At 39.4% G+C, this 27,885-nt stretch overlaps 1 protein-coding gene and 1 non-coding gene across 7 annotated transcripts in view; both read right to left on the bottom strand.

Moving 5' to 3' along the window:
- The window catches only part of TRIM37 (tripartite motif containing 37), a 197,491-nt gene that overhangs the window by 159,548 nt on the left and 10,058 nt on the right, over positions 1-27,885 (bottom strand). The gene's annotated exons all lie outside the window — the stretch shown is intronic.
- LOC123854193 (uncharacterized) lies at positions 102-27,837 on the bottom strand. The gene is made up of 3 exons (XR_010408536.1): positions 26,989-27,837; positions 17,216-17,302; positions 102-2,506 (listed from the first exon to the last, which is right to left on the bottom strand). It is a non-coding gene; the product is annotated as an uncharacterized LOC123854193 (transcript).

The following is a 27,885-nucleotide window of genomic DNA, read 5'->3' as shown; positions in this document are numbered from 1 at the left end:
AAAAACATTATAGTCACATAGAAAATAATTACCCAAATGAGAAATAAAAGACCTAAATTAGGGTAGTAAGAGTGAAGATAAAGTGGAGATTGGATACTATGAACATTTCAGAAAGATTTTATTGACTAAGAAGATAAAGGGATGCAAATTTTTTAATTCCAGGTAAAAGAACAGTGGCCATTGACAAAATAAAATCAGTAAGTACTCTAGACATGATCAATTTGAATATTCAGATAGACATTCTTATTGGAAATATGAATCTAGATCTAATGGAAGAAGTTATATTTGGGAATCATCCACAGAGTCAATAAATGAAGCTTGGGAAACAAATGAATATATAGAGGAGTACACAGAGAACAGTTTTAAGGGAGCTGAGGGAAAGAACCAACACTTAGAAGACAATTGTGAAGGAAGTCACAGAGGTAAAACTTCAGGAACTTGTCCTCTTTGTGATACTATTTTTTAATTCCACCAGTCAACATCACATCCCAGAGCCATTCCAGGACAAAACTTCCTTAATATTAACTGCCCAAGTACTGAAGAAAATATGTTACTGAGGTATGACTTATTTCTCTGTAATTTAAAAACTGGGGGTTTTCTGTTCTTTAAATATTCAAACTACACAGTATAATTTTAACTGAAGCTACTCTCCCAACCCTGTTTATCACCTATTACAGGTTTGTTAATGGACAAATAAAATGCTCATAACAAATTTTTAATTATATGAAAGTATAATTCTATAACCTGCAGAGCTAACATTTGATACATTTTTCCTAGTCTTTTCAATGCCTCATTTTTATTACATATACAGAAATATTCACTGAAGGATTACTAATTATCAAACTCAAACACTACCATTTCATTGTGCTTCCAGCCATCCTGACACGCAGAAGTTAAGTGATTTGCTCAGGATCACACAGCTAGAATTTAAAACCTGCTATTTACATCTCAGACTCCAAAGCCCAATCTTAAGTACAAAACTGCAATCTCTGCTTCTGACCTCTCCCCCATTTAACATAACTTCAGCATTTCCCAGAACATTAACAGTAATAAATTATTGGCAGCTTCACCTCTTATTGTATGGATACACTATGATTTATTTTCCTATTTACCTACTATTAGCCAGATATGTATATGTACTGTTAGTATAAATAACCCTGTGATTAACCTCTTTGTATCAAGATCTGTCCCTATGATTACATTATTGCCAGTAGTTATTTTAAAATAGTTATTTAAAAATGAATAGGGGAGGGGGCGCCTGGGTGGCTCAGTCCTTAGGTGTCTGCCTTCAGCTCAGGTCACGATCCCAGGGTCCTGGGATCGAGCCCCGCGTCGGGCTCCTTGCTCCGCGGGAATCCTGCTTCTCCCTCTCCTACTCCCCCTGCTTGTGTTCCCTCTCTCCCTGTGTCTCTCTCTGTCAAATAAGTAAATAAAATCTTAAAGAAGAAAAAAAAAAAAAGAATAGGGAAGGGCGCCTGGGTGGCTCAGTCATTAAGCATCTGCCTTCGGCTCAGGTCATGATCTCAGGGTCCTGGATCGAGCCCCGCATCGGGCTCACTGCTCTGCGGGAAGCCTGCTTCTCCCTCTCCCACTCCCCCTGCTTGTGTTCCCTCTCTCGCTGTGTCTCTCTCTGTCAAATAAAATCTTAAAAAGAAAAAAAAAAAATGAATAGGGAAATTTACACACACACTGGCAAGTGATCCTCTGATTTCAGTTTCTTAGCTTTCATACAGAATGAACGATTACAGTAATACAGGCTGAAGGAGAACAAAGGTAGTGTTGATATACAACAGGGACAGTCTAAAACAGCATTTGAAAGCATAGTTCAGTTGCTCAACATTAGCGGCAAAAGGAATAGGAAAAAAAAAGTGAGACTATCACAGAAAAGCCAATTTATTATTACTAAAGTTAGCTTTTGTGGAGGACTATAGGTCACATATTAGCAGTCTCATTAATAATGTGACCATTACCTATAAACAAAATTTTCAAAAGTAAAATTATATACATATATATAATGTAATACAAATATTTTTTCTATCCTTTAATTTCCAAAGCATGCTCATTCACATCTGACTGATAGTACATATATCCTTTCATGATAGGCCAGGACATCCATATTATCCCAATTACACAAAAACAGATGCAAAATAGAGTTATGTGACTTCCTTGCTCGAAATTACAAGACTAAGTGTGTGTGCATATATATTTTTAAATCTCTTTATTCCCATTCCATCCTTTTGGCTAAACTTTATTCCTATAGTATCTGCCCTTTTTATAGTCCCCTCTCTTGTGAAAGGCATCATTATCCAGTCACTCCAGCCAAATCTTCTTCTCCATTCCCCCACCTCTAGTCATCAAGTGCTAACGAGACATCTTCCTAAATCTTTCTGGGATAGCTCTCTTCTCCATTAGAATTCCCTTTTGCAAGTCCATTTCTTCATAAGTCTGACATGAAAGATTTTAATTGCTCTGCCGCAGTTTTCTCTTCTTTACTCGGTGGTGACAGCTAGAAAGCAAATGACAAAATCTTTATTTCAAAACCTTTAAAACATGTTTAATTTCGTTAACTTCTGCTTTTTTATGTTTCCATAAACTCATGTCTATGATCACAAATTTAGGAAGGCAGGGAAAAAATATTTGACTATCTATATACAAGGTATTTTTAATGTTTGAGCTTCAAAGAACCTGCAATTAAGTTGAAGAAACAAGGGGCGCCTGGGTGGCTCAGTCGTTAAGTGTCTGCCTTCGGCTCAGGTCATGATCCCAGGGTCCTGGGATCAAGCCCCGCATCAGGCTCCCTGCTCGGCAGGAAGCCTGCTTCTCCCTCTCCCACTCCCCCTGCTTGTGTTCCCTCCCTCGCTGTGTCTCTCTCTGTCAAATAAATAAATAAAATCTTTAAAAAAAAATTTTTAAAAAAGAGTTGAAGAAACAAGACCAATAAATCAAACAGTTTAAGGACTGTAATTTAACAACATCAAAGAAGTCATGGTTGAATGCCATATTCTAAAAGCATTCTGAAAAAGAAATGTGAACAAAATAGTCTGGAAGTTTCCTCAGAAGTGAAGATTTGAGCTAAATTTTGAAGGATAATTGAGATGTTTTTAGCTGCAAGTAACAGGAACACATTTTGGAATGGATAAGTAATAAGAAAATTTATTATCATTGCACAATAAATGCAGAAAAAGGGCAGATTTCAGGACTGGTTTATTCAGCAGCTCAATGTAAAGACTCGGTTTTTTCCACCTTATATAATATCCTTGCTGGTGGCTTTTTCTCAAGGTGATTGGAAAAATGGCCCGAGCAGTGCTAGGCATTACATCCATACACAATGTTTAGAAGAAGAGAAGTTTTCTATTTTTTTAATTTTTTTTTAAAGATTTTATTTATTTATTTGAGAGAGAATGAGAGACAGAGAGCATGAGAGGGAGGAGGGTCAGAGGGAGAAGCAGACTCCCTGCGGAGCAGGGAGCCCGATGCGGGACTTGATCCCGGGACTCCAGGATCATGACCCGAGCCGAAGGCAGGCGCTTAACCAACTGAGCCACCCAGGCGCCCAGAAGTTTTCTATTCCCACAGGTCTCTCAAGAGTGAGGAAACTCTAACTTCCTACTTCCAAACTTTCCCTCCTCACATGTCACATGGGTTACAAATCCATTCCTCTTGCCAATCAGATAAAACCTGGGGAAGCTGAGGAAAGCACCAACTTGGCCTCAGGGATGGCACACATCTCAAGAAAGTCGGTATCCTGGGCGCCTGGGTGGCTCAGTCGTTAAGCGTCTGCCTTCGGCTCAGGTCATGATCCCAGAGTCCTGGGATCGAGCCCCGCATCAGGCTCCCTGCTCAGCGGGAAGCCTGCTTCTCCCTCTCCCACTCCCCCTGCTTGTATTCCCTCTCTCACTGTCTCTCTCTGTCAAATAAATAAAATCTTTAAAAAAAAAAAAAAGAAAGTCGGTATCCTATTCAGCAGCAAGGGAGAACAGATGCTGAGAAAACAACCCAGTAGACAGCATCCACCACAAGCAGGTAGGAGCAAAAGCACAGGGACAAAGAGGGGCGCCTGGGTGACTCAGTCGTTAAGCGTCTGCCTTCGGCTCGGGTCATGATCCCAGAGTCCTGGGATCGAGCCCCGCATCAGGCTCCCTGCTCAGTGGGAGGCCTGCTTCTCCCTCTCCCACTCCCCCTGCTTGTGTTCCCTCTCTCGCTGTCTCTCTCTCTCTATCAAATAAATAAATAAAATCTTTAAAAAAAAAAAAAAAAAAGCACAGGGACAAAGAAAAGCCAAAAGGAAGTTTATAAAGGACTTCCACATAGCACTAACCAACAAGCTAGCTAAAACAAAGGGTTAATGGGGAAATTACAGGAGGTACAACATGAAGAATCAAATAGTTACAACTCTGCCTAACTATATAGGTCATCTCTAGAGAGACTGCAAAATCTGGAACACGCCATACCTACAGAATAGGAATCTCTAGGGCAGCGCTGTTCAGTAGAACTTTCTATGATACTGAAAATATTCTTTATCTGTGCTGTCTAATCAGCAGATGAAGAACTGAATTTTTAATTTTATTTAATTACTTTAAATAAAATGAAAAACAATCATATGCCTTACTGCAACACAAATTGTTACAGAATGTCCCTCTTCTATCTCAATGAATTTTTAATTTTATTTAATTACTTTAAATAAAATGAAAAACAATCATATGCCTTACTGCAACACAAATTGTTACAGAATGTCCCTCTTCTATCTCAAAAACAGGAAATGGTTCTGGAGAGACCTTGTTCTCTGTGAGTCCATGTTTCTCTTTATGATAACTGTTCAAGAGATTTCAGACCATCTATTTCTTAATCTTTCGAAGAATTTTCCCAGGAATTAACCAATCCAAAGCTTGTAGAAAATTTCCTTCCTTAACACAAACGTTTCAGATCATCAGTGAAATATCACACATTCTTTGTTGTTTCTTTTTTTTTTTTTTTGAGAGAGAGAAAGTGCGCACAAGAGAGGGGATGGAGAATCTTAAGCAGGCTCCACGCCCAATACAGAGCCCAACGGGGAACTCAGTCTCATGACCCTGAGATCACAAACTCAGCCAAAGCCAAGAATTGGATGCTTAACTGACTGCGCCACCCAGGTGCCCCATTCTATTTTTAATGCCTTTTGAATTATATTTGTTTTAGGGGTTTGTTTTGCTAATTTTTATTTTGGAACAAATCTAGTCCTCTTTTTTTGTCTTTTGATGGTCACCTTTATAATTAAGTGTATTTAAACCTTAATGTCTTAGGGCACGTGGGTGGCTCAGTCAGTTAAGCATCCCACTCAGTTTTGGCTCAGGTCATGATCACGGAGTGAGGGGGGGCACGGAGCCCAGCATGGGTCTCCCGATTCAGCAGGGAGTCTGCTTTCCCTCTGCCCCTCCCACTGCTCACACCCTCTCTTGCTCTCTAAAATAAATCTTAAGGGCGCCTGGGTGGCTCAGATGGTTAAGCGTCTGCCTTCGGCTCAGGTCATGGTCCCGGAGTCCTGGGATCGAGTCCCGCATCGGGCTCCCCACTCTGTGGGAAGTCTGCTTCTCCCTCTGCCTCTCTCTCTCTCATGAATAAATAAATAAAATCTTTAAAAAAAAAAAAAAAACCTTTATGTCTTCATATTAACTAAAAAGATAAGGAAATTAATATGTATTCCCTTCATTTCACCTCCTTTTCTGTTCTCATCTCCCTATTTGTTTTTTAGTATTATCAATCCATGTGCTATTTTTTAATATTATCAATTCAAATGTATTTGCTATCCTTGCAAGTGAAAAACTATGCACCTTGATAAAGATTATAGCAAGATAATACCTGAACAGCTTTACTTTCTATTTACTTTCTGTTGTCTATACATAAACAAAGCACCGTTTGCCCTAAAAAGGCTTATTCTTTTCTTGTTCTTCATGTTCCCAAAATAATTTAAAAGGCCCTTTTGGTTATTTTAGAAAATTTCAGAAGCCTGGACTCAATCTAGCCTTTGGCTTTCTTACGTATTCTCACAATTCTGTCCTTGTGACTGATATACCTCGTTTTATACTTCCCTTATGAGGTCTACTTTACATGTCCTTTAAACTCTGAGCTCAGGCACCTAGGTGGTCAGTCAGTTAAGCCGTCTGCCTTTGGCTCAGGTCATGATCCTAGGGTCCTGGTATTAAACGCCACTTCGGGCTCCCTACTCAGTGGGGAGTCTGCTTCTCCCTCTCCCTCTGCGTGCTTGCTCTCTTGCGCTCTCTCTCTCTCAAATAAATAAATCTTAAAAAAAAAACAAAAAACTCTGGGCTCATAGAACTATTTCTGGTTATGCAACTTTCTACAGATGCCATTCCCTTTTCTTCCACATTTTGATCATGAAAATTTTCTCTGAACTTTCTACTCTCTCATTTTTGAAGTAGTAGGTACAAGATCCATTATATCCAACATTCCCCAACATGGCCATCATTGAATCTAAAACACGATCTCCTTTTTCAAGGTCTATAACCAACCTTTCAGTCATTTCTCCTTGTTTTTAATTATGTAATCAAAGTAAAAGCTCCCTTAGCTTTCTACCTTCAATATAATTATTGCTCATTACAGATACTTCTTTTAACTGAATGAAGATCTTTACAGATATTTAGATGATTGAAATCCTCTATCATTATTATAACTATTTTCTGCACCATTTTTAAATCTCAGTCAGAAATACAGCATCTATTTATTATATCCAGTGGGGACAATTTTCAGTTAATATTCAAAATATCCTTTTCTCTTTTTTTCACTCACCTAAATTTATCCCGTGCTTCAATAAATTTATGAAATTCTATATATTTTAATATGCACATCCAGAACTACACCTAATCTCTTCTCAAGATTTGTTATGTGCTTCTATTTTCAGGTTCTGATCACCTACCATGAACAGTATGTGACTTGAGTTGTATTTATAAAGGGTATCATATACATACTTTTTTTGCATTTTACATATTAGTGTCACCACCCTTAATGTTTTAAATTCCTACTTCCTATTCCCTCTTTACCCTTTTTAATAGCTCTTTCCTCCTCTACTATTCATCTCCCCATGACATAACATCTGAGGTACATAACATCTGAGATACATCTAAGGTATCATTTTTTTAAAAATATTTTATTTATGTATTTGACAGAGAGAGAAAAGGAACACAAGCAGGGGGAGTGGGAGAAGGAGAAGCAGGCTTCCTGACGAGCAGGGATCCCGATGTGGGGCTCGATCCCAGAACCCTGGGATCATGACCTGAGCCGAAGGCAGACGCTTAATGACTGAGCCACCCAGGTGCCCCTAATGTATCATTTTATAGTTTTAATTGGGTACTGTTCTCTTTTCTGCCATTGGTAATATAAAGAATTATTGACCAAATTCACCTCAGCAATCAACCTTTGAGGTTTACTCTCACTACAAGCCCATAATTCAAGTATCTTAAACCAAATGTAGTTCAGGGTTGGCAAAAAAATAAATAAATAAAAATAGCATGTATGCTGCCCCTAGCTGCATGCCCATAGCAAATAGCTTTTGTGCAATGCCCAGACATAGTTCCTCAATACAGCACTCTAAGAGGCTATTACCAGTTAATTGGAGTTTACACCAGAAATAAAAACCTATTGGCCATCTTTTGTTCATTTAATTAAGCTTTACTCTCTGATTCCAACTACATACACGCTATCTTTTCTTTTGAAAGCCCTCAACTTTGCCTTAATAGTAAATTAAAATTTGACCAAATCCTTCACTAGGCTATCTTAAGATCGTATTGCCTAGGTCAGCAGCTCACATTGGTTTTTTTTTTACTCTACCAATTCTGAAGAGTTTTACACAATCAGTGATAGAGGCTCACAATTACAAGGATTTTTACATGAAATCAGAAGGGGATGGGGACTGGAGGGAGAGAATGAAGGTCAGGCTTACCCAAGCTCACCAACCCAATTTAATAAAAGGAGAACTAAAAAAGTTACTGATATAGATGCTTTCCACATTTCTCAGTCTCACTAGTTCTTTCAGGAACTACAAAACTGGCAGATTTCATAAGCATTAGCAAGTTTTCTCTTCTAACATGACTATATAATCCAAGATAGCACACCTCTTTATGACCATGTCAAGTCCATGTGCTTATTTTTCTTAATTTTTTTTTTTTCTTAATTTTTTTTTTTTTTCTTAATTTTTTAACAAAGATTTTACTGGGGCAACTGGGTGGCTCAGTCGTTAAGCGTCTGCCTTCGGCTCAGGTCATGATCCCTGGGTCCTGGGATCGAGCCCCGCATCAGGCTCCCTGCTCAGCGGAAAGCTTGCTGCTTCTTCTCCCACTCCCCCTGCTTGTGTTCCCTCTCTGGCTGTGTCTCTTTCTGTCAAATAAATAAATAAAATAAAAATAAAAAGATTTTATTAATTTATTTGAGAGAGAGGGCGAGAGAGAACACGAGTGGGGGAGAGGGGCAGAGAGACAAGGAGACTCCCCACTGAGTGGGGAGCCCCATGTGATATGGGTCTCGATACAGGCTCAGGCTCAGGGCCCTGAGATCATCACCTGAGCATAAGTCAGATGCTTAACCAACTGAGCCACCCAGGTGCCCCCACATGCTTATCTTAAAACAAAAGATCTATTATACTTCAGGAATCAAGAAAATCTCACTTCTACCAACAGTTCAAACTGACTGCTGAATCTCAAAATGGAAGTTAATGGGGATTTATCTTTCAAAAAGACACTCAGAATTGGGGTGCCTGGGTGGCTCAGTCAGTTGGGTGTCTGCCTTCGGCTGGGGTCATCATCCCAGGGTCCTGGGATGAGCCTTGCATCAGGTTCCCTGCTCAGTAGGGAGCCTACTTCCCCTTCTCCCTCTACCATTCCCCACTGCTTGTGCTCTCTGGCTCTCTCTCTCTCTGTCAAATAAATAAATAAAATCTTAAAAAAAAACAAAAAACCTCAGAATTACAATCTACAAATCCAGGGACTCCTGGGTAGCTTAGTTGGTTAAGCGACTCCCATTGCCTCAGGTCATCTTTCTCCCTCTCCCTCTGCTGCTCCCCCTGCTTGTGTGCTCTTTCTGACAAATAAATAAAATATTTTAAAAACAAACAAACAAAAACTACAAAAAAGCATTACCTCCAGGTCTGTTTGCTTTTGTAGTTCTTGTATCATGGTCATAGTCTTATTGACAGTAGCACAAATGCGGTTCTTAGTCTCTTTCTGCTCTGCAGCAATTGGTTTAAAGCGTGCATGCAAAGTTTGATATCGAGACTTTATTGCTGACAATTCCTTTAAGAGTGTAACTGGATTTTTCTATATCAGGAAAAAAAATAATATATATATTAATTTGTGAAAAGGAAAATTTAAGCTTCTTTTAAGAATTAAAATATATACACCACCATCCATTTAATTCTACCATCCATTTAATTGAACATTGTATTTAATTATGCAACTCTGTAACAGAGGATGGGAGGAAGGGAAAAAAGAAGTATTAAGACCTAGATCCTATTCTCAAGGAAATTAAAGCTTAGGTACAGAAATAACCCACATATGCACACAAAATAGCAATATTAAAATAAGCAAATAAGGTCACATTAGGAAAAAAATCACATAAGATACATAATGTTTGATACATATTTCACAATAATTACATGGTATTTTAACAATACAATTCTAAATACTATTCAGAAGGTAATTAAAGGAACTATTTTGATTTATTCTTAAAGGATAAGACAATTTAAAACTACTTATAAAATTCTTAAACATACTGTCATGGGGCTAAAGTATGTAGAAGTACCAATTAATTGACCTCACTATACAAATTCATGCCAATTCAAGCAACTTTTAAAGTTACATTGGATTTTCAAATTCATTTTAGAATATAAACACTACTCCATAAAAGACATTTGTAAAGGGTCCTTTCCACCACTTGGTAATTTTCATTCCTGGATGGCTTCTTAGCAAACCCTGTAATACTCACTATTCCAAACATTCTCCACTCCCTCCGATTCCCATGCACTCCTTCTTGACACAAGACCTCAACAACTACTATACCAAGAAAACAGAAAACACCTAGTAGAAACTCCATCTTTCTGCCTTTACATCCAAAAAGGAAAACATCTATGACATTCTCATCCCTGCTCAGCCCACAGCACTACCACTATTATTGTTGTTTCATCCCCAAATCCTCCAGAACCTTCAATTTCCTCTATTTCTATAACCTTTTCAATATCTCCCTTTGCTTTTTGTTTTGAAGTTTTTATTTATTTATTTTTTTAGTTATCTCTACATCCAATCTGGGGCTCGAACTCACAACCCTGAGATCAAGACTCACATGCTTCTCTGACTGAGCCAGCCAGGCGCCCCTCAACATCTCCCTTTGTACAGACTTCAAATATGAATAGATCTTCCCTATTCTGGGGAGAAATTAACTCCTTCTCCTGACTCTGTTGTCGCTTCAAAACCAGTTTCATTCTTCTCCATTTCCACCAACCTAATAGGTCCTATAATAACACATTTCCCCAATTTAACACTCCATAGACTAGTATCCTTTGCTAATTATTGTAAACTATCAAAAGGTAGGGTTGCCAAATAGCATATAATTTTGATACCCCTCCTTAGGCCTCTCTTATTTCCTTCCTGTTCCTATCTTAAAATGTACTCTTTTTTTTTTTTTAAAGATTTTATTTATTTATTTGACAGAGAGAGAGAGAGAGAGCAGGAACACAAGCAGGGGGAGTGGGAAAGGGAGAAGCAGGCTTCCCGGGGAGCAGGGAGCCCGACGCAGGGCCCGATCCCACAACGCTGGGATCATGACCTGAGCCGAAGGCAGGCGCTTAACGACTGAGCCACCCAGGCGCCCCAAAATGTACTCTTGATTTCTACAAAACTATACTATCTTGGTTAGCTTCCTACTCTTCAGATTATCTCCTTCAGGGGCCCTATCTCACAGCTGTGGCAGAGACTTAGCTTATGGCCCTCTATTCCCTGTTTCTTTGGAGATTTTTAAGTTTTTGATGATGGAAATAGTAAATAAAGATGATTCTCACAGGAAGGGAAAAAAAAGAGAAAATCTAACTTAAAGACTGTTGAAATAATTCTGCAAGGAGTGATCAAGACCTATAGCATGAACAATAGAAGTAGAAAAAGGACAAAAGAGAGATGCCCTGAAAACACTTAAAAGATCGTAGTGGTGAGGCACCTGGGTTGCTCAGATGGTTAAGCGTCTGCCTTCAGCTCAGGTCATGATCCCAGGGTCCTGGGATCGAGCCCCACATTGGGCTCCTGACTCAGCGGGGAGTCTGCTTCTTCCTCTCCCTCTGCCTCTCCCAGTACTCATGCTCTCTCTATCTCTGTGTCTCAAATGAATAAATAAAATCTTTAAAAAAAAAAAAAGATCTTAGTGGTGTATCTGATATGAGCAAAGGAATAACAGATGACACCAAATGCATCATCTGGTATATAAAGGAATGTGTATATTAGATGCCTTCTTGAGTATCTACTTAGTGTAAACCCCAATGATATTGATACCTGTCCTCTGACCCTCAGAGCTATATTTCCCATCATGTTTCTAGATGCTAGACATTGTATTGGATGAAAGAAATACAGTAGAGGGGCGCCTGGGTGGCTCAGCTGGTGAAGCGACTGCCTTCAGCTCAGGTCATGATCCCGGAATCCCGGGATCGAGTCCCACATCGGGCTCCCTGCTCGGCAGGGAGTCTGCTTCTCCCTCTAACCCTACCCCCTCTTGCGCTCTCTCTCTCTCTCTCAAATAAATAAATAAAATCTTTAAAAAAAAAAAAAAGAAAGAAATACAGTAGAAAAACTGAAAAATACAGTCCAAAAAAAATCCTAGAAGAAAGGGAGTGGCAAACACAAAAATGAAAATAGTTAAGAAAAGATAAGAAAATGGAGAATATGGGGCGCCTGGGTGGCTCAGTCGTTAAGCTTCTGCCTTCAGCTCAGGTCATGATCCCAGGGTCCTGGATCGAGCCCCGCATCGGGCTCACTGCTCTGCGGGAAGCCTGCTTCTCCCTCTCCCACTCCCCCTGCTTGTGTTCCCTCTCTCGCTGTCTCTCTCTCTGTCAAATAAATAAATAAAATCTTTAAAAAAAAAAAAAAGAAAAAAGAAAATGGAGAATATATCCAGGAGATTCAGTATCTCACTGATGGGAAAAAACGTAAAAGAGGTTTTCCTCTCAATATTCTTTTCTTATGAATACAAAAGCTAAGGTATGAGATTTCAAACACATGAGAAGACCTATACCATAACCATAAAATGACCATAAAATTTTACAGCATGGATAAAATATTCTGAAAGATCTAAGAGAGATGAGCCCAGGAAGGGGGGAGGGTAAAATAAGGAGGGAGACACAATTAGAATGGCATCAATTTCTCAACAGGAACACTGGAAGCTAAAAAAAACACAAAACAGGGCGCCTGGGTGGCTCAGTTGGTTAAGCGACTGCCTTTGGCTCAGGTCATGATCCTGGAGTCCCTGGATCGAGTCCCGTATCAGGCTCCCTGCTCAGCAGGGAGTCTGCTTCTCCCTCTGACCCTCCCCCCTCTCATGTACTCGCTCTCTCTCATTCTCTCTCTCTCAAATAAATAAATAAAATCTTAAAAAAAAAAATTAAAAAAAAAACACAAAACAATGATGTTAAAATTAAGAGAAAATAATCTCATCTGGAATTCCATACTCAACCAACCATCCATCAACTAAAAAAATTAAGGTTAAATAAAGACATTTCCAAACAGTCAATATCTCAAAAAGTTAGCCTTTTGTGTACTCTTCCTCAGAAATCTTCTAAAGGATATGCATCACCTGATCAAGGAAATGAACCAAGAAAGAGTGAGATATGTGATCCAAACCAGGACTAAAGCAAAGAGAATTACTGAAATGATGGTAAAGAAATGCCAGAAACACAGCCACACAGGAGGTCTATAGAGCAAGAGGATAGATAGCACTGGGAGGGATGTGGAAGAAAATGAAACTCAGGGATCATGTGATGTGTCGGACAACATCGACAAGAGTTTTACACTTCTGTTAGAAAAGTCTGAGGCTAGGGTGCTTGGGTGGCTCAGTCACTTGAGTGTCCAACTCTTGACTTTGGCTCAAGTTATGATAATCTGGGTCTTGAGATCAAGCCCTACGTTGGGCTCTGTGCTCAGCCAGGAGTCTGCTTGAGATTCTCCTCCTCTCCCTCTGCCACTCCCTCGGCTTGCTCGCTCTCTTTCTTGAATAAATAAATCTTTAAAAAAAAAAACAAAGCCAGACTGAAATAATGACACATGCATAGAAAAACTAAGCAAATTGAAGGGAAAAAAGAAAAACAATGATTAGTTCCAGGGGGAGGAGCAAGATGGCGGAGGAGTAGGAGACCTGGATTTCGTCTGGTCCCAGGAATTCAGCTCTATAGGGATCAAACCATTCTGAACACCTACGAACTCAACAGGAGATCAAAGAAAAGAATAGCAACAACTCTCTGAACAGAAAAGTGACCACTTTCTGGAAGGTAGGACGTGTGGGTAAGTATATCCGAGGCAATATTCAGGAAGATAGCGGGGGAGGGGGCCTCCGTCAGCCGCTTCTGGCAAGTGATAGAGCACAAAATTGGAACTTTTAGAAGTCAGCTCCGCTGAGGGACGTCACTCCAGTGGCTAAGCGGGGGGTGGAACCCTCACTGGGACAGTGTGGTCTCAGGACCCTCGGGGTTACAGAAAGACCGGGGGTGCCTGAGTGTGGCAGAGCTCCCAGGTATCGGAGAGGGGAAGCCGGCTGCAGAGACGGAGCCGAGGAGTGGGCTCTCAGCTCGGGGTGGCCATAAACTGTGATCGGCGGCACAGTCAGGCCACTGCTCCTCCAGCAGGGACCCAACAAGCGGCAGACCCGGGGAGACTCCCCTTCCTCCCCTGGGAGGAGCAGCGCAGGAGCGCACCGCAGGGATTTGCTGGGTTTGGAGACTCCACACCGAGTCGGGTGCCAGAGGTAGAAACGCTTGGTCACAGGCCAGGTGAGCATGGAGTGCGGCCGGAGACCAGGGAGATGGGAGTGATTGACTGCTTTTCTCTGGGGGCGCACTGAGAAGTGGGGCCCAACAAGCAGCAGATCCAGGGAGACTCCCCTTCCTCCCCCCGGGAGGAGCGGCGTGGGAGCGCACCACAGGGATCTGCTGGGTTTGGAGACTACACACCCAGGTGGGTGCCAGAGATAGAAACACTTGGTCACAGGTCAGGTGAGCACGGAGTGCGGCCGGAAACCGGGGAGACGGGAGTGATTGACTGCTTTTCTCTGGGGGCTCACTGAGAAGTGGGGCCCCCGAGTTCTCGGCTCCTCCAGGGCAGAGATTGGGAGGCTGCCATTTTCACTCTCGTCCTCCAAAGCTGTATGGAAAGCTTGCAGGGAACAAAAGCTCCCGAGAGCAAACCCAAACAGATTACTTAGCCCGGACCTGGCAAGGGTGGGGCAATTCCGCCTCCAGCAAAGACCTTTGGGAATCAGGGCAACAGGCCTCTCCCCCAGAAGATCAGGAAGAACAGCCAGCCAAGACCAAGTTTACCGATCAATGAAAACAGCAGAACTCCAGTGCTAGGGGAATACTGCTCATAGAATTCATGGCTTTTTTCCCATGATTCTTTAGTCTTTCAAAGTTAATTTTTTTTTTACTTTTTTTTTTGAATTTTTATTTTTCCCTTTTTCAACCAATATCTTATCAATCCCTTTTTTAAAAAATCTTTTTTATTTTCATTTTTAGAGTCATATTCTATCCCTTCATAGTAGTTACCCTTATTTTTGGTATATATATATAAGTGGTTCTTCTCTTTAAAATTTTGGGATACAATTTCTTCTAACAGATCAAAATATACCCTAAATCTCTAGTATATGGTTTTGTTCTAGTCTCCTGCCTGATCACATTCTCTCCCTTTTTTTTTTTAAATCTTCTTCTTTCTTTTTTCAACCAACTTCTTATCAATTCCTTTTATAAAATCTTTTATAATTTTCATCTTTACAGTCATATTCTGTCCCTTCATCATATTAACCTTTATTTTTGTACATATATAAGTTTTTCTTTCTTTAAAATTTTGGGAGGCACTTTCTTCTAACAGATCAAATACACCCAAAATCTACTGTGTGGCACTGATCTATGCACCAGCCTAATCATATTTGATCATATTCTGTTTTCTTTGTTTTCTTTTGTTTTTGTTTGTTTCTATCTTTTTCTTTTTTTTCTTTCTTTCCCTTTCTTTTCCCCCAGTTTCAGGTCTTTTCTGATTTGTTTAGTGTATATTTTCTGGGGACGTTGTTACCCTGTTAGCATTTTGTTCTCTCATTCATCTATTCTCCTCTGGACAAAATGACAAGGCAGAAAAAATCCTGCTTCTCCCTCTACCACTCCCCCTACTTGTGTTCCCTCTCTCACTGTGTCTCTCTCTGTCAAATAAATAAATAAAATATTTTTTAAAAAATGGAGGCTCTAACTGCTAGGATAAGTGAGGCAGAAGAGAGAATCAGTAATATAGAAGACCAAATGATGGAAAATAAAGAAGCTGAGACAAAGAGAGATAAACAACTACTGGATCATGAGGGCAGAATTCGAGAGATAAGTGATACCATAAGACGAAACAACATTAGAATAATTGGGATCCCAGAAGAAGAAGAAAGAGAGAGAGGGGCAGAAGGTATAATGGAGCAAATTATAGCAGAGAACTTCCCTAATTTGGGGAAGGAAACAGGCATCAAAATCCAGGAGGCACAGAGAACCCCTCTCAAAATCAATAAGTCAGACATAGAAAGATAAATACTGTATGATTTTGCTTATATGTAGAATCTAAAAAGCAAAACAAATGAACAAAGCAGAAACAAAATGAGAACAAACTGGTAGTTGCCCAGGGGAAGGGGATTAGGGGATGAGCAAAATGGATGAGGGGAGTACATGGTACAGGCTTCTAGTTATGGAATGAAAAAATCATGGGATGAAATGTACAGCATAGGGAATACAGTCAAAAGTATTGTTATGGTATTGTTACAGTGTCTGTATGGTGAGAGGTGGTAGTAGCTACAGTTGTGGTTAGCACAGCATAATGTACATCTGAAACTAATGTAACATTATGTATCAACTATACTTCAATTAAAAGATGTTCAATTAAAGACCCCTGTCGTTACAGGGGTATGAGGGGGAAAAAACACATTATTTTAATTTGTACTTCCACCAAACCCAAAATAATTCTTAAGTACATACAAATTTTCTCAAAACTATATGATATTTCTTAGATGCTGTCAAAGATAAACATTAATGATATAAGTAGTCAATTAATGTTAACAGACAATGCTTAAAAGTTGCTTTAAAAAAATTGTTGGGGTGCCTGGGTGGCTCAGTCAGTCAAACTCTTGATTTCGGCGCAAGTCATGATCTTGGGGTCCTGTGATCAAGCCCCATGTGGGGCTCCATGCTCAGCAGAGAGTCTGCTTAAGGTTCTCTCTCCTCTCCCTCTCTCTCTCTCTCTCTCTCTCACAAAGAAATCTTTAAAAACAATTGTTTTTTATCTCCATGGGCTTGTGTACATGTAGTTATAATTTTATGGAATATAAATGGACTTTATATTTCTAATCAATCTAAAGTCAGAATAACTAAGTATATAATTTTATGCAAAAATCACAGTTCATAGAGTAAATTTATAGTATATCATCATCTTCCTCAGAGAGTATCATGACTGCCATGGTTTCTCCCTTCTTATTTAACAACTGCTCTACAGATATCTATATTCTCTCAGAATTTCAGAGGCTCCCACAGTGGTTTGTACCTTTGGATTCAATAATTCTTCATTAAGCATTAAAAAAAAAAAAAAAGTAGCCAGAAATTTCCTGGACTATGGGTATAATCTCTCTAGTATGACCAAGCTTCCAAACACAAAATATTTTAAGATTCTATAAATTTAATACTTAATAATTTAACTTATACTACTATCAGAAAAATCTTTTAATAAAATAATCTCAAAAATAGATTTCTTGGGGTGCCTGGGTGGCTCAGTCATTAAGCGGCTGCCTTCGGCTCAGGTCATGGTCCCAGGGTCCTGGGATCGAGCCCCACATCGGGTTCCCGGCTCCGCAGGAAGCCTGCTTCTCCCTCTCCCACTCCCCCTGCTTGTGTTCCCTCTCTCGCTGTGTCGCTCTCTGTCAAATAAATAAAATCTTAAAAAAAAAAAAAAAGATTTCTTTTGCAGATTACCTTGCCTGCTGTATCAGGATGATTAGTCTTGATTTCATATTCCAGCCTGTATTGAATGTAATCCAGATCAGAGTCAGCTTTCTGGAACTAAAGATCAGCACAAATAATTTTTTTGTGAACCAAAAGACATATTAATAAACATGATACTGTTAACTATTCTTTCTTTTTTCCTCTTATTTTTTTAGTATTTCAATAATGTGAAATACACTAATTTTGGAAATACAGAAATAAAAAAAATAAATAAAACTTCCATCATCTATAATACCCATGCTCTATAAAAATTTAAAAACTAGTTAACATTTTGAAAGTTGTTTCTCTATGCATCTCTCTTAGATTTAGAGCCAAAATTAAGACACCAGCACCACTGTCACATATTAATATAAGAACTAACAATGGTTTCCAAAATTCCCAGGGTTGAAACTCTCATCAGTGAGGCAGCGTTTTTCTACCTTTGGTAGAAAATATTCAAGCTAAACCACAGAACAAATTTGTTTTCAGGGATACCTGCAATTTTACCATTATCTGCAACCCCATTAAACAATGAACTACTAGTATTTGCCACAAAGACCAAAATTAGAGACCCTAAAGTGACATAAATTATACAAGGAAAGCTACATACAGTACAGGAGTAGCAGTCTAAATTACCTCAGTTTACTGAACCTGGGTCCCAGCATGGGACCTTGATCTGCAGTAAACCCCAAAGGGAGAAAAAAAGGGAAAAACTGCCACAGGCTGTAAAATACATGTGTGCATACATACAGAAAAGTAGGGAAGGATATAGATCAGAGTGCTGAAAGTGGTGTATCTCTAAAAGTGGTATATAGTATTCCTGACTTTTGGAAATTCTGCATCTTTTACATAATCTTAAACATGTGCTGCCTTGAATTTATCAGGGAAACCACCATGGTCCTTTGAGTTTACTATGGAAAGCAAAACAGGGTTTCCTCAGGGATGGTCTCCCATTCCTAGCCCACAACCAAGAAGACTGCTTTGGAGAGAGGGTTCAGACCTTACCATGGGCTTAGGCTCTGGACTAAATATTGGTTCTTGAAATTTTGAAACCTTAGTGGAAAGAACAAAAGCCAGCAAAAACTATTAAAAGTAGTTACCAGGTCTAATGAGAAATGACATACAGATACTTTTGTTATACAAAAGGTAAACCAAGAGTTCTACTTTGGAGGGTAGATTTTTAAAAAAATAACTCTCAGAAGTTAAAATGCTTTTAGGGTCAGAAGCTGTCAAATTGAACATAATATTAGAGATACACTAAAGCTTCTATCTCCAATAATTTCTCTCATTACTGGCCTAAATTAGAATGGATACTTTGTGATTACCAAAAGTCCATCTTTATAACCAAAAACTTTTGGAATAGAAATAGAAAGAAAAAAAGAAAGTCAGTTTTGTTTTGTTTTTTAAAGATTTTATTTATTTGACAGATAGAGAGCACAAGTAGGCAGAGCAGCAGACAGAGGGAGAGGGAGAAGCAGGCTCTCCGATGAGCAGGGAGCCCAATGTGGGGCTCCATCCCAGGACCCTGGGATCATGCCCTGAGCTGAAGGAAGCTGCTTAACCAACTGAGCCACCCAGGTGCCCCAAGAGTTTTTATTTTTAAATTTTTTCTAAGAATCTGTATCTGATTTGCATCTCTAACAGCAGAGAGTTGCTGTGAACCAGAAAAACAAATATAGAAGTTCTGAATTAAAAACAGTACTTACAAACAAAACAAAACAAAACAAAAAAATGGTACTTAAAATGTTTTTCAGAAAAGGGCACCTGGGAGGCTGAGTTGGTTGAGTGTTCAACTCTTGGTTTTGGCTCAGGTCATGATCTCAGGGTCATGGAATCCAGCCCTGAGTGGGGCTCCGAACTCGGCATGGATTCTCTCCCTCTACACCCCCCTCTAAAACTAAAATAAATAAATAAAATAATTTTTTAAAAATGTTTCTCAAAAATGAAGGCTTTTCATTTGCTTATATAATTGTTGGAGTAGATGCTATGATTAAATCATCCAATAATTAGACTTCATTAAGCAGACTAATAATTACTGCATATGGGGATGCCTGAGTGGCTCAGTCAGTTTAAGTGTCTGACTTCCACTCAGGTCATGATCCAGGGTCTTGGGATCAAGCCCCACGTCGGGCTCCCTGCTTGGCAGGGGAGTCTGCTTCTCCCTCTCCCCTAACTCGTGTGATCTCTCTCTCACTCACTTACTCTCTCTCTCAAATAAATAAATAAAATCTTTAAAAAAAAATTAAGGGGTGCCTGGGTGGCTCAGTCGGTTAAGCATCTGCCTTCTGCTCAGGTCATGATCCCAGGATCCTGGGATGGAGTCCCCGCATTGGCCTCCCTACTCAGTGGGGAGTCTGCTTCTCCCTCTATCCTTCCCCCTGCTCGTGATCTCTCTCTCACACTCTCTCTCAAATAAATAAAATCTTTTTAAAAAGTTAAAAATTAAAAAAAAATTACTACATATGTTTGTGTATGTATATAAAGAAAATTCCTGGGGCACCTGGCGAGCTCAGTCAGTAGAGCATGAGACTCTTGATCTCAAGGGTCCTGAGTTCAAGCCCCACATTGGGCGTGGAGCTTACTTAAAAAAATTTTTTTTAATTAAAATACTAAAAGAAAGAAAATTCCTGTTGGCATAATTTCCCATATTGGAATACGCTCAGGGATTAACATTTTCTTTACATAAAAAAGGCATACAAACCTATATTAACATTTGGATGGAGTATGGGGAAAGGGACAAGGAAAAGGGCAAATCAAATTATTAAACAAAGACTATGCATTCAAGACCTGATTTGTTTGTTTTAATTATTGAAAAAGACTGCAATTCCATAGCTTTATATATAATTTAAAACGTTATTTAACAGTCTAAAGCATAATTTTTTTTTAAAGATTTTATTTATTTATTTGATAGAGCAAGAGAGCACAAGCAGGGGGAATAGTAGAGGGAAAGGGAGAAGCAGGTTCCCCGCTGAGCAGGGAGCCCGATGTGGGACTTGATCCCAGGATCCTGGGATCATGACCTGAGCCGAAGGCAGATGCTTAACCATCTGAGCCACCCATGCGCCCTAAAGCATAATTTTTTTAAAAAGATATTATTTTTAAGTAATCTCTGCAGCCTATGTGGGGCTCAAACTCAACACTGAGATCAAGACTCGTGTGTTCAGGGCACCTGGGTGGCTCAGTCGGTTGAGCATCTGACTCTTGATTTCAGCTCAGGTCATGATCTCTGGGTCATGAGGTCCCCCTACCCCCTACCTTGGGCTCCACACTCAGGAGAGAGTCTGCTGAGATTCTCTCTCCCTCTCCCTCTGCCCCTCCCACCCTAAAATAAATAAATCTTTAAAAAAAAAATTTACAAAAACGGGCAGAAGAGGGGTGTCTGGGTGACTCAGTCAGTTAAGGGTCTGCCTTTGGCTCACGTCATGATCCCAGGGTCCTGGGATCAAGCCCCATGTGAGGTTCCCTGCTCAGCAAGGAGTCTGCTTCTCCTTCCCCCTCCGCTCCCCCCACAACTCCCACTCATTCTCTCATAAATAAATAAAATCTTTAAAAAAAAAAAAATGGGCAGAAGACATGAACAGACATTTCTCCAAGGAAGACATATAGATGGCAAATTTAGACACATGAAAAGATGCTCAACATCACTCATCATCAGGAAAATGAGAATTAAAACCATAATGAGACATCACTCCATACCTGTCAGAATGGCTAAAATAAAAAATTCAAGAAACAGTAAGTGTTGGTGAAGATATAGAGAAAAAGGCACCCTCGTGCACTGTTGGTAGGAATGCAAACTGGTACAGCCACTGTAAGACGGTATGGAGGTTCTTCAAAAAGTTAAAAATAGAACTACCTTATGATCCAGTAATTGCACCACTGAGTATTTATCCAAAGAATACAAAAACACTAATTCAAGGGGATAGATTCATCCCTATGTTTATTGCAGCATTATTTACAATAGTCAAACTATGAAAGCAGCCCAAGTGTCCCTGGATAAATGAATTGATAAAGACTATGTGATAGGGCGCCTGGGTGGCTCAGTTGGTTAAGCGACTGCCTTCGGCTCAGGTCATGATCCTGGAGTCCCGGGATCGAGTCCCGCATCGGGCTCCCTGCTCAGCAGGGAGTCTGCTTCTCCCTCTCCCCCCTCTCGTGCGCTTTCTCTCTCTCACTCTCTCTCTCAAATAAATAAATAAAATCTTAAAAAAAAAAAAAAGACTATGTGATATATGGGGCGCCTGGGTGGCTCAGTCAGTTAAGCATCTGCATTCAGCTCAGGTCATGATCTCAGGGTCCTGGGATCAAGCCCCGCATCAGGCTCCCTGCTCAGCAGGGAGTCTGCTTCTCTCTCTCTCCCTCTGCCCCTCCCCCCTGATTGTGCTTTCTCTCTCTTTCAAATAAATAAATAAAATCTTAAAAGAAAGAATATGTGATTTACATATATATGTGATTTATATATACATATACATATATATAATGGAATATTATTTGGCCATAAAAAAAGAATGAAAATTTGCCATTTCCAACAACATGGACAGAGCTAAAGAGTATAATGCTAAGTGAAATAAGCCAGTCAAAGACAAATGCCATATGATTTCACTCATATGTGGAATTTAAGAAACAAATGAACAAATGGAAAAAAGAGAGAGAGAAACCAAAAAACATAATCACAGAGAGCAAATAGATGGTTACAAGAAGGGAGGTGGGGGGAATGGGTGAAAATAAGTGAAATAGATGAAGGGTATTAAGAGTACACTTTTATCCTGATGAACACTGAGTAATACACAGAACTGCTGAATCACTATATTTTACACCTCGAAGTATTTAGCCTATATTTATTTATTTATTTTAAGATTTTATTTATTTATTTGACAGAGAGAGACAGCGAGAGAGGGAACACAAGCAAGGGGAGTGTGAGAGGGAGAAGCAGGCTTCCCACGGAGCAGGGAGCCCATTGCGGGGCTCGATCCCAGGACCCTGGGATCATGACCTGAGCCAAAGGCAGACACCTAACAACTGAGCCACCCAGGCGTCCCTAGCCTGTATTTAAACAAACAAGTATTTAGCCTGAATTAAAGCAAACAAACAAACAGAATCTGTATTCTAGGAGCCCTTAACTTGTTTATAAAACAGAAATTCTTAAACCGGGGCGCCTGGGTGGCTCAGTTGGTTAAGCGACTGCCTTCGGCTCAGGTCATGATCCTGGAGTCCCGGGATCGAGTCCCGCATCGGGCTCCCTGCTCGGCGGGGAGTCTGCTTCTCCCTCTCCCACTCCCCATTTGTGTTCCCTCTCTCGCTGTGTCTTTCTCTGTCAGATAAATAAATAAAATCTTTAAAAAAAAAAAAAAAAAGAAATTCTCAAACCTGTGTGTGTGTGTTTTTAAAGACTTTATGTATTTGAGAGAGAGAGAGAAAGAGCAATCAAGTGGTGGGGGGTGGACAAAGCGGGAGAAGCAGATTCCCCGCTGAGCAGGGAGCCAGAGGAGGGGCTCAATCCCAGGACCTGAACAGAAGGCAGACACCCAACCCACTGAGCCACCCAGGCACCCCCTATGTGTGTTTTTTAACTTGATATTTTAGTTCTGATTAAAGTTTAACTACCATAATCCCAAAGACCATTTAACAATGTCTTCTTTTCAAGAGAGCTGTTTTAGCTATGGCTTCCTGTAATACCTGGAGGTCCACAATGTATTAAAATCATCAAACAGTATCAATAATAAGTGGTTCCTGCTTTTAAGTAAATTATATTTTAATAAGATACCAAAGAGTGTGCTTCCAATCAATGATATGATGGAGTCAGCTAAATTTTCAAGTATGTTTGTAAACCCATTGTTAAACACAGGCATAACTAAAAATTAAGTTACATAAATTTACCAGTAAATAAATTATTAAAAACAAATATATACTCAAAAATTATAACTTCCTAGTGATTTTACTATATTTTACTATTATATACGCTCTTGAGATCTATCTATGTATATAGTGAAAATACTATATCATGTGCTACTGTGCATGTCTTCCCAACTCCACTTTCAATGACATCATGCTGGTAGCTTGAAATTGGCCAGGGTAGGACTATTTACACCAGGGAAATTGGCAAATGCTCAAATTCAGGATTTCCTACCTCCTCCTCCCCCTAGCTGCATTTATATATATACTCACTTCTGCTTTCAAAAGATATTTTAAAATTCCCAACCCCCTGAAATAATGTGCCCATATTTCTATTGGAAAAATATTTCAGAAGATAAACTGAATTTTAAACAGACTTTCAAAAACAGGGGAAGGACAGAATGGGGAGTTACCATTTAATGGGTCCAGAGTTTGAGTTTGGAAAGATGAAGAAGTTCTGGAAATGGGTGGTGGTTGTGGTTGTACAAGAATGTGAATGTACTTAATACCACTAAACTGTAAACTTAAAATGGCAAATTTTGTTATATATATTTTATCACAATTAAAAATTAAAAAAAAAGACGGGAAAAACAGCTTGAGAGAAGAATGTAATCCTCTGTGAAGAACTAAACAGAGTATTTCATGATAATACACAGGGGAAGTATTTACTTATTAGTGAAGTCAGTGGGCTTGGGAATAAGCAGGGAACAAATAAGATAAAAGGATACCAATGCAATGTTGAAAAATAGAAAAACAATCAAGATTTTCTGATTTGAACCCTTCATTTTATAAATGACGAAATAGTCTAAGTGATTTGCCTCTACTTCTATTTTCATTACTATGTTTCTTATGCAGTTAGATGAAAGTCTATACATGATATACAGGACATTAAAATCAATAAAAGTCACATAGATGGAGGCAGGGAATGTAAAGACTAGCTAAAGTTAAATTTAAAGCTTTTTTTGTTTTTATGTTTCAAATCTAGTATCACTGGTTAGGCTACTAAAAAATTCCCTCTGAACACAACCTGGTATTATGGTCCAGAAAAAAGAAAATAAAAGGATTGGGCTACATGGTAGAAGTTCTAGCCCTGGTATCACTAACAAGCTATGTGGCCTTAGGTAAGTCTTCCATCTCTCTGGGTCTCTTCTACTAAATGAGAGTCGGAAATCTAAGGTCCTTTTTAACACTAATATTCTATTATTTCATAATACTATAAATAAACCCAAGTTTAATTTATCAAAATGTAAAAATTTAGAAAAGATTAATTTCCTTCTTCTAAGATATTAAAACTTGACATTTGAGTTTCAGATTTTAATGTTTATATTAAGAATTAGCTTCTACTATTTGTTTTCTTCCTAAACAAAGATGACTGTTGCTTCGGTTTCAGCTATATAGTTTCTGCAACCTGCCCATTGTTCTTCCCAAACACCAAAACCCTATAAGCAATATTGCACTACTCAGAGCTATTTACACAGCAGAGACAATATCGATAGGGTTCTAGGATCTGGTCATAAACAGAAAATTTTTTAGTCACATGGTAGGAAATTTGCTGACCAATTACTATAGTGTCAAAAATTCATTAGCGTCTGATTAAGGGAGCAAACTGATGCTAAAAAATTTCATTCACAGCCCTCCTCAGTTATAAATTTGCCTCTTAAAGCCTAGTTAACAGTGAGGTTGCTCTTTAATTAACTTTAGCTACCTATCTCATTTTTAGGAGCATTAGAATATTTAAAATAAAACTAGTGAATTTTTTAGAGTGGGGAGGGAAAGAGGGAGACAGAGAGAGAGAATCTTAAGCAGGCTCCATGCTCAGTGCTGAGCCCAACATGGCACTTGACCTCATGACCCTGTCATGACCTGAGCCATCAAGAGTCAGAAGCTTAACCAACTGAGCTACCCAGGTGCCCCAAAACTAGTGAATTTTTTAAAACCCAAGACATTCATATTTCAGAAGCCAGTTTTCTTCTAAATCAGTAATAAAAATAAATGGAAACTTTTATGCCCATCTTACGAATGATAAATAAAATATGCAATTTAGCTGGGAAAAGTCCATTGAAATCAACATTAAAGCCCCCCAGACAGCCAAATTACATTCTGCCAATTGGACATCCTTGGAAACAGACTGGGACTGTAAGGAAGATACTATATAAACAGAAAAAGGAATAGTTTAGGGAATAATTTTGAGTTTTAGAGTATGCTACACATTGCATAAACCTATAATATTCTGTCTGTTATACTAGTTTTCATTATAATCATCAGCTTAACGCTTTATACCACTCAACTATTTGGCAGCAAGGAGAAAAGAACTACAGCCTAACTTAAAAATACTTCCTTTTTTTTTTTTTAAAATATTTTATTTATTTATTTGACAGAGACATGGCGAGAGAGGGAACACAAGCAGGGGGAATGGGAGAGGGAGAAGTAGGCTTCCCGCCGAGCAGGGAGCCCGATGCGGGGCTCGATCCCAGGACCCTGGGATCATGACCTGAGCCAAAGGCAGATGCCTAACAACTGAGCCACCCAGGCGCCCCCAAAATACTTCTTTTTTACAAACCTATAGATTCTTACTGGCACAATAATGCTCCCTTTCAAAAGAACCAGTGCTCTAAAAAAGCAAACACATCCTCATGTGAGCGAGTTTGCCTCAACAGCATCAAACCACAGAAAATGAAGAAATATGGCAGTCTTGTCTATGATGAGAGAAGTTGGTAGAGGTACATTCTAGACTCAGTAGCTAGGCTTAGAAACACATTTTCCATAGAAACATTGTTTTAAGAGAGAACTGGGCATATTAATACTTCCAGATCTAGGTTAGCAATATTATCAACCAAAGAAACTAATACTTAATGAACACACCCCTTTCTTTACATTCCCCTCTCTCTAATGCAGATTTAGAAACACCTTTATCTACTCTCATTTTATTTTGTTCATGGCTCTAGCTTACCATTTCATTTATTATATTATAATCATCTGTCTGCTTGATAGTGTCACCACTTGATTTCAAATGTTTTGCTGGCAAGAGCCCTGTCTTCCTTTTTATTTATATCCCCTAGTTTTCTTTTTTTAAAGATTTTATTTATTTATTTACTTATTTATTTGAGAGCTAATGAGAGAGACTGAAAGAACAAAATGGGGGCAGAGGCAGAGGGAGAAGCAGACTCCCTGTGGAGCAGGGAGACTGACATGGGACTCGATCCCAGGACCCTGGGACCATGACCTGAGCTGAAGGCAGTCACTTAACCGACTGAGCCACCCAGACGCCCTATCACCCTAGTTTTTAATATACAGCCTAATGCTCAATGACAAAAAGGAACAGATGAAAGAACATTCATTCCTTTGAAGAACAATCTGGGAACCCAACCACCCTCTAAAACCTGTCTTAAGAAATATTAAAAAAAAAAAAAAAAAAAGAAAGAAAGTTCCTAACAAGTTGAGGACCACCCCAAATGTATACACAATCACAACTGTTTTTTTTTGTATTTCTACTGGAGGGCTGAACTATCATCTAGCCTCTTCCAGATAGAACACATGTCAATGCATGTCTGGAACAGATAGGCAATAATATGCACAAGCACCAGGTTGCACATGTTATTGCCAGCAAATAGCAACACAAAAGCAGAAGAAACTGAGAAGCTTCAAGTTCATCAGTTCCTAATCTGCAGGCATTTATGAAACAATTATTAGAGTAGTACACATAAGCAAGCTCCTGCCTGTAAAAGATTGGTTTTATCAGTTGACCGTAGTCTAACTTTTTAAAGCTTTCAGGATCCTAGATTATTTATGTTAATTGTGCTATGGACACATAATGGACTACAGGGAGAGATTTTCATATTACACTGAACAAACTTGGTTTAGAAAAATAGGGGCACCTGGGTGGTCCAGTCAGTTAAGCATCCCACTCTTGGTTTTGGCTCCAGTCATGATCTCGGCACCTTGGGATGGAGCTCCACGTCAGGCTCTGTGCGCAGCAGAGTCTACTTGAGACTCTCTCTCCCTCTCCCTCTGCCCCTTCCCACCGTGCTCTCTCTCTCTAAAATAAATAAATAAATCTTAAAAAAAAAAGGAAAAAGTTAAAAATACACCTGCAAAAAAAATCTAAAATATACAACATAGACATAATACTCATAGAATTGTAGGGATCTTGGGCGCCTGAGTGGCTCAGTTGGTTAAGCGACTGCCTTTGGCTCAGGTCATGATCCTGGAGTCCCGGGATCGAGTCCCGCATCGGGCTCCCTGCTCAGCGGGGAGTCTGCTTCTCCCTCTGACCCTCCTCCCTCTCATGCCCTCTGTCTCTCACTCTCTCTCTCTCAAATAAATAAATAAAATATTTAAAAAAAAAAAAAAGAATTGTAGGGATCTTTTTTATCTGTCTTCTAATTAAATTACATGTATAATTAAAGCAAAATTTTTAAGAGTAAGTGCATTCTGTACTAAGTCACTCTTCATTTAAAGATCATTGGGTTTGGGGCACCTGGCTGGCTCAGTCAGTGGGGCATGTGATTTTTGATCTCAGGGCTGTAGGTTCAAGCCCCACATTGGGTACAGAGATTACTTAAAAATAAAATCTAGGGCGCCTGGGTGGCTCAGTTGGTTAAGCGACTGCCTTCAGCTCAGGTCATGATCCTGGAGTCCCGGGATCGAGTCCCGCATCGGGCTCCCTGCTCGGCAGGGAGTCTGCTTCTCCCTCTGACCCTCCTCCCTCTCATGCTCTCTGTCTCAAATAAATAAAATCTTTAAAAAAAATAAAATAAAATAAAATCTATATT

The sequence above is a fragment of the Mirounga angustirostris genome, unplaced genomic scaffold (assembly GCF_029215605.1).
Source record: "Mirounga angustirostris isolate CCGP_5_RB_7025 unplaced genomic scaffold, mMirAng1.0.hap1 SCAF_17, whole genome shotgun sequence".
NCBI classification, from domain to species: domain Eukaryota; kingdom Metazoa; phylum Chordata; class Mammalia; order Carnivora; family Phocidae; genus Mirounga; species Mirounga angustirostris.
Note: the sequence above shows the minus strand (reverse complement) of the source record. Positions and strands in the feature narration are given on the sequence as shown.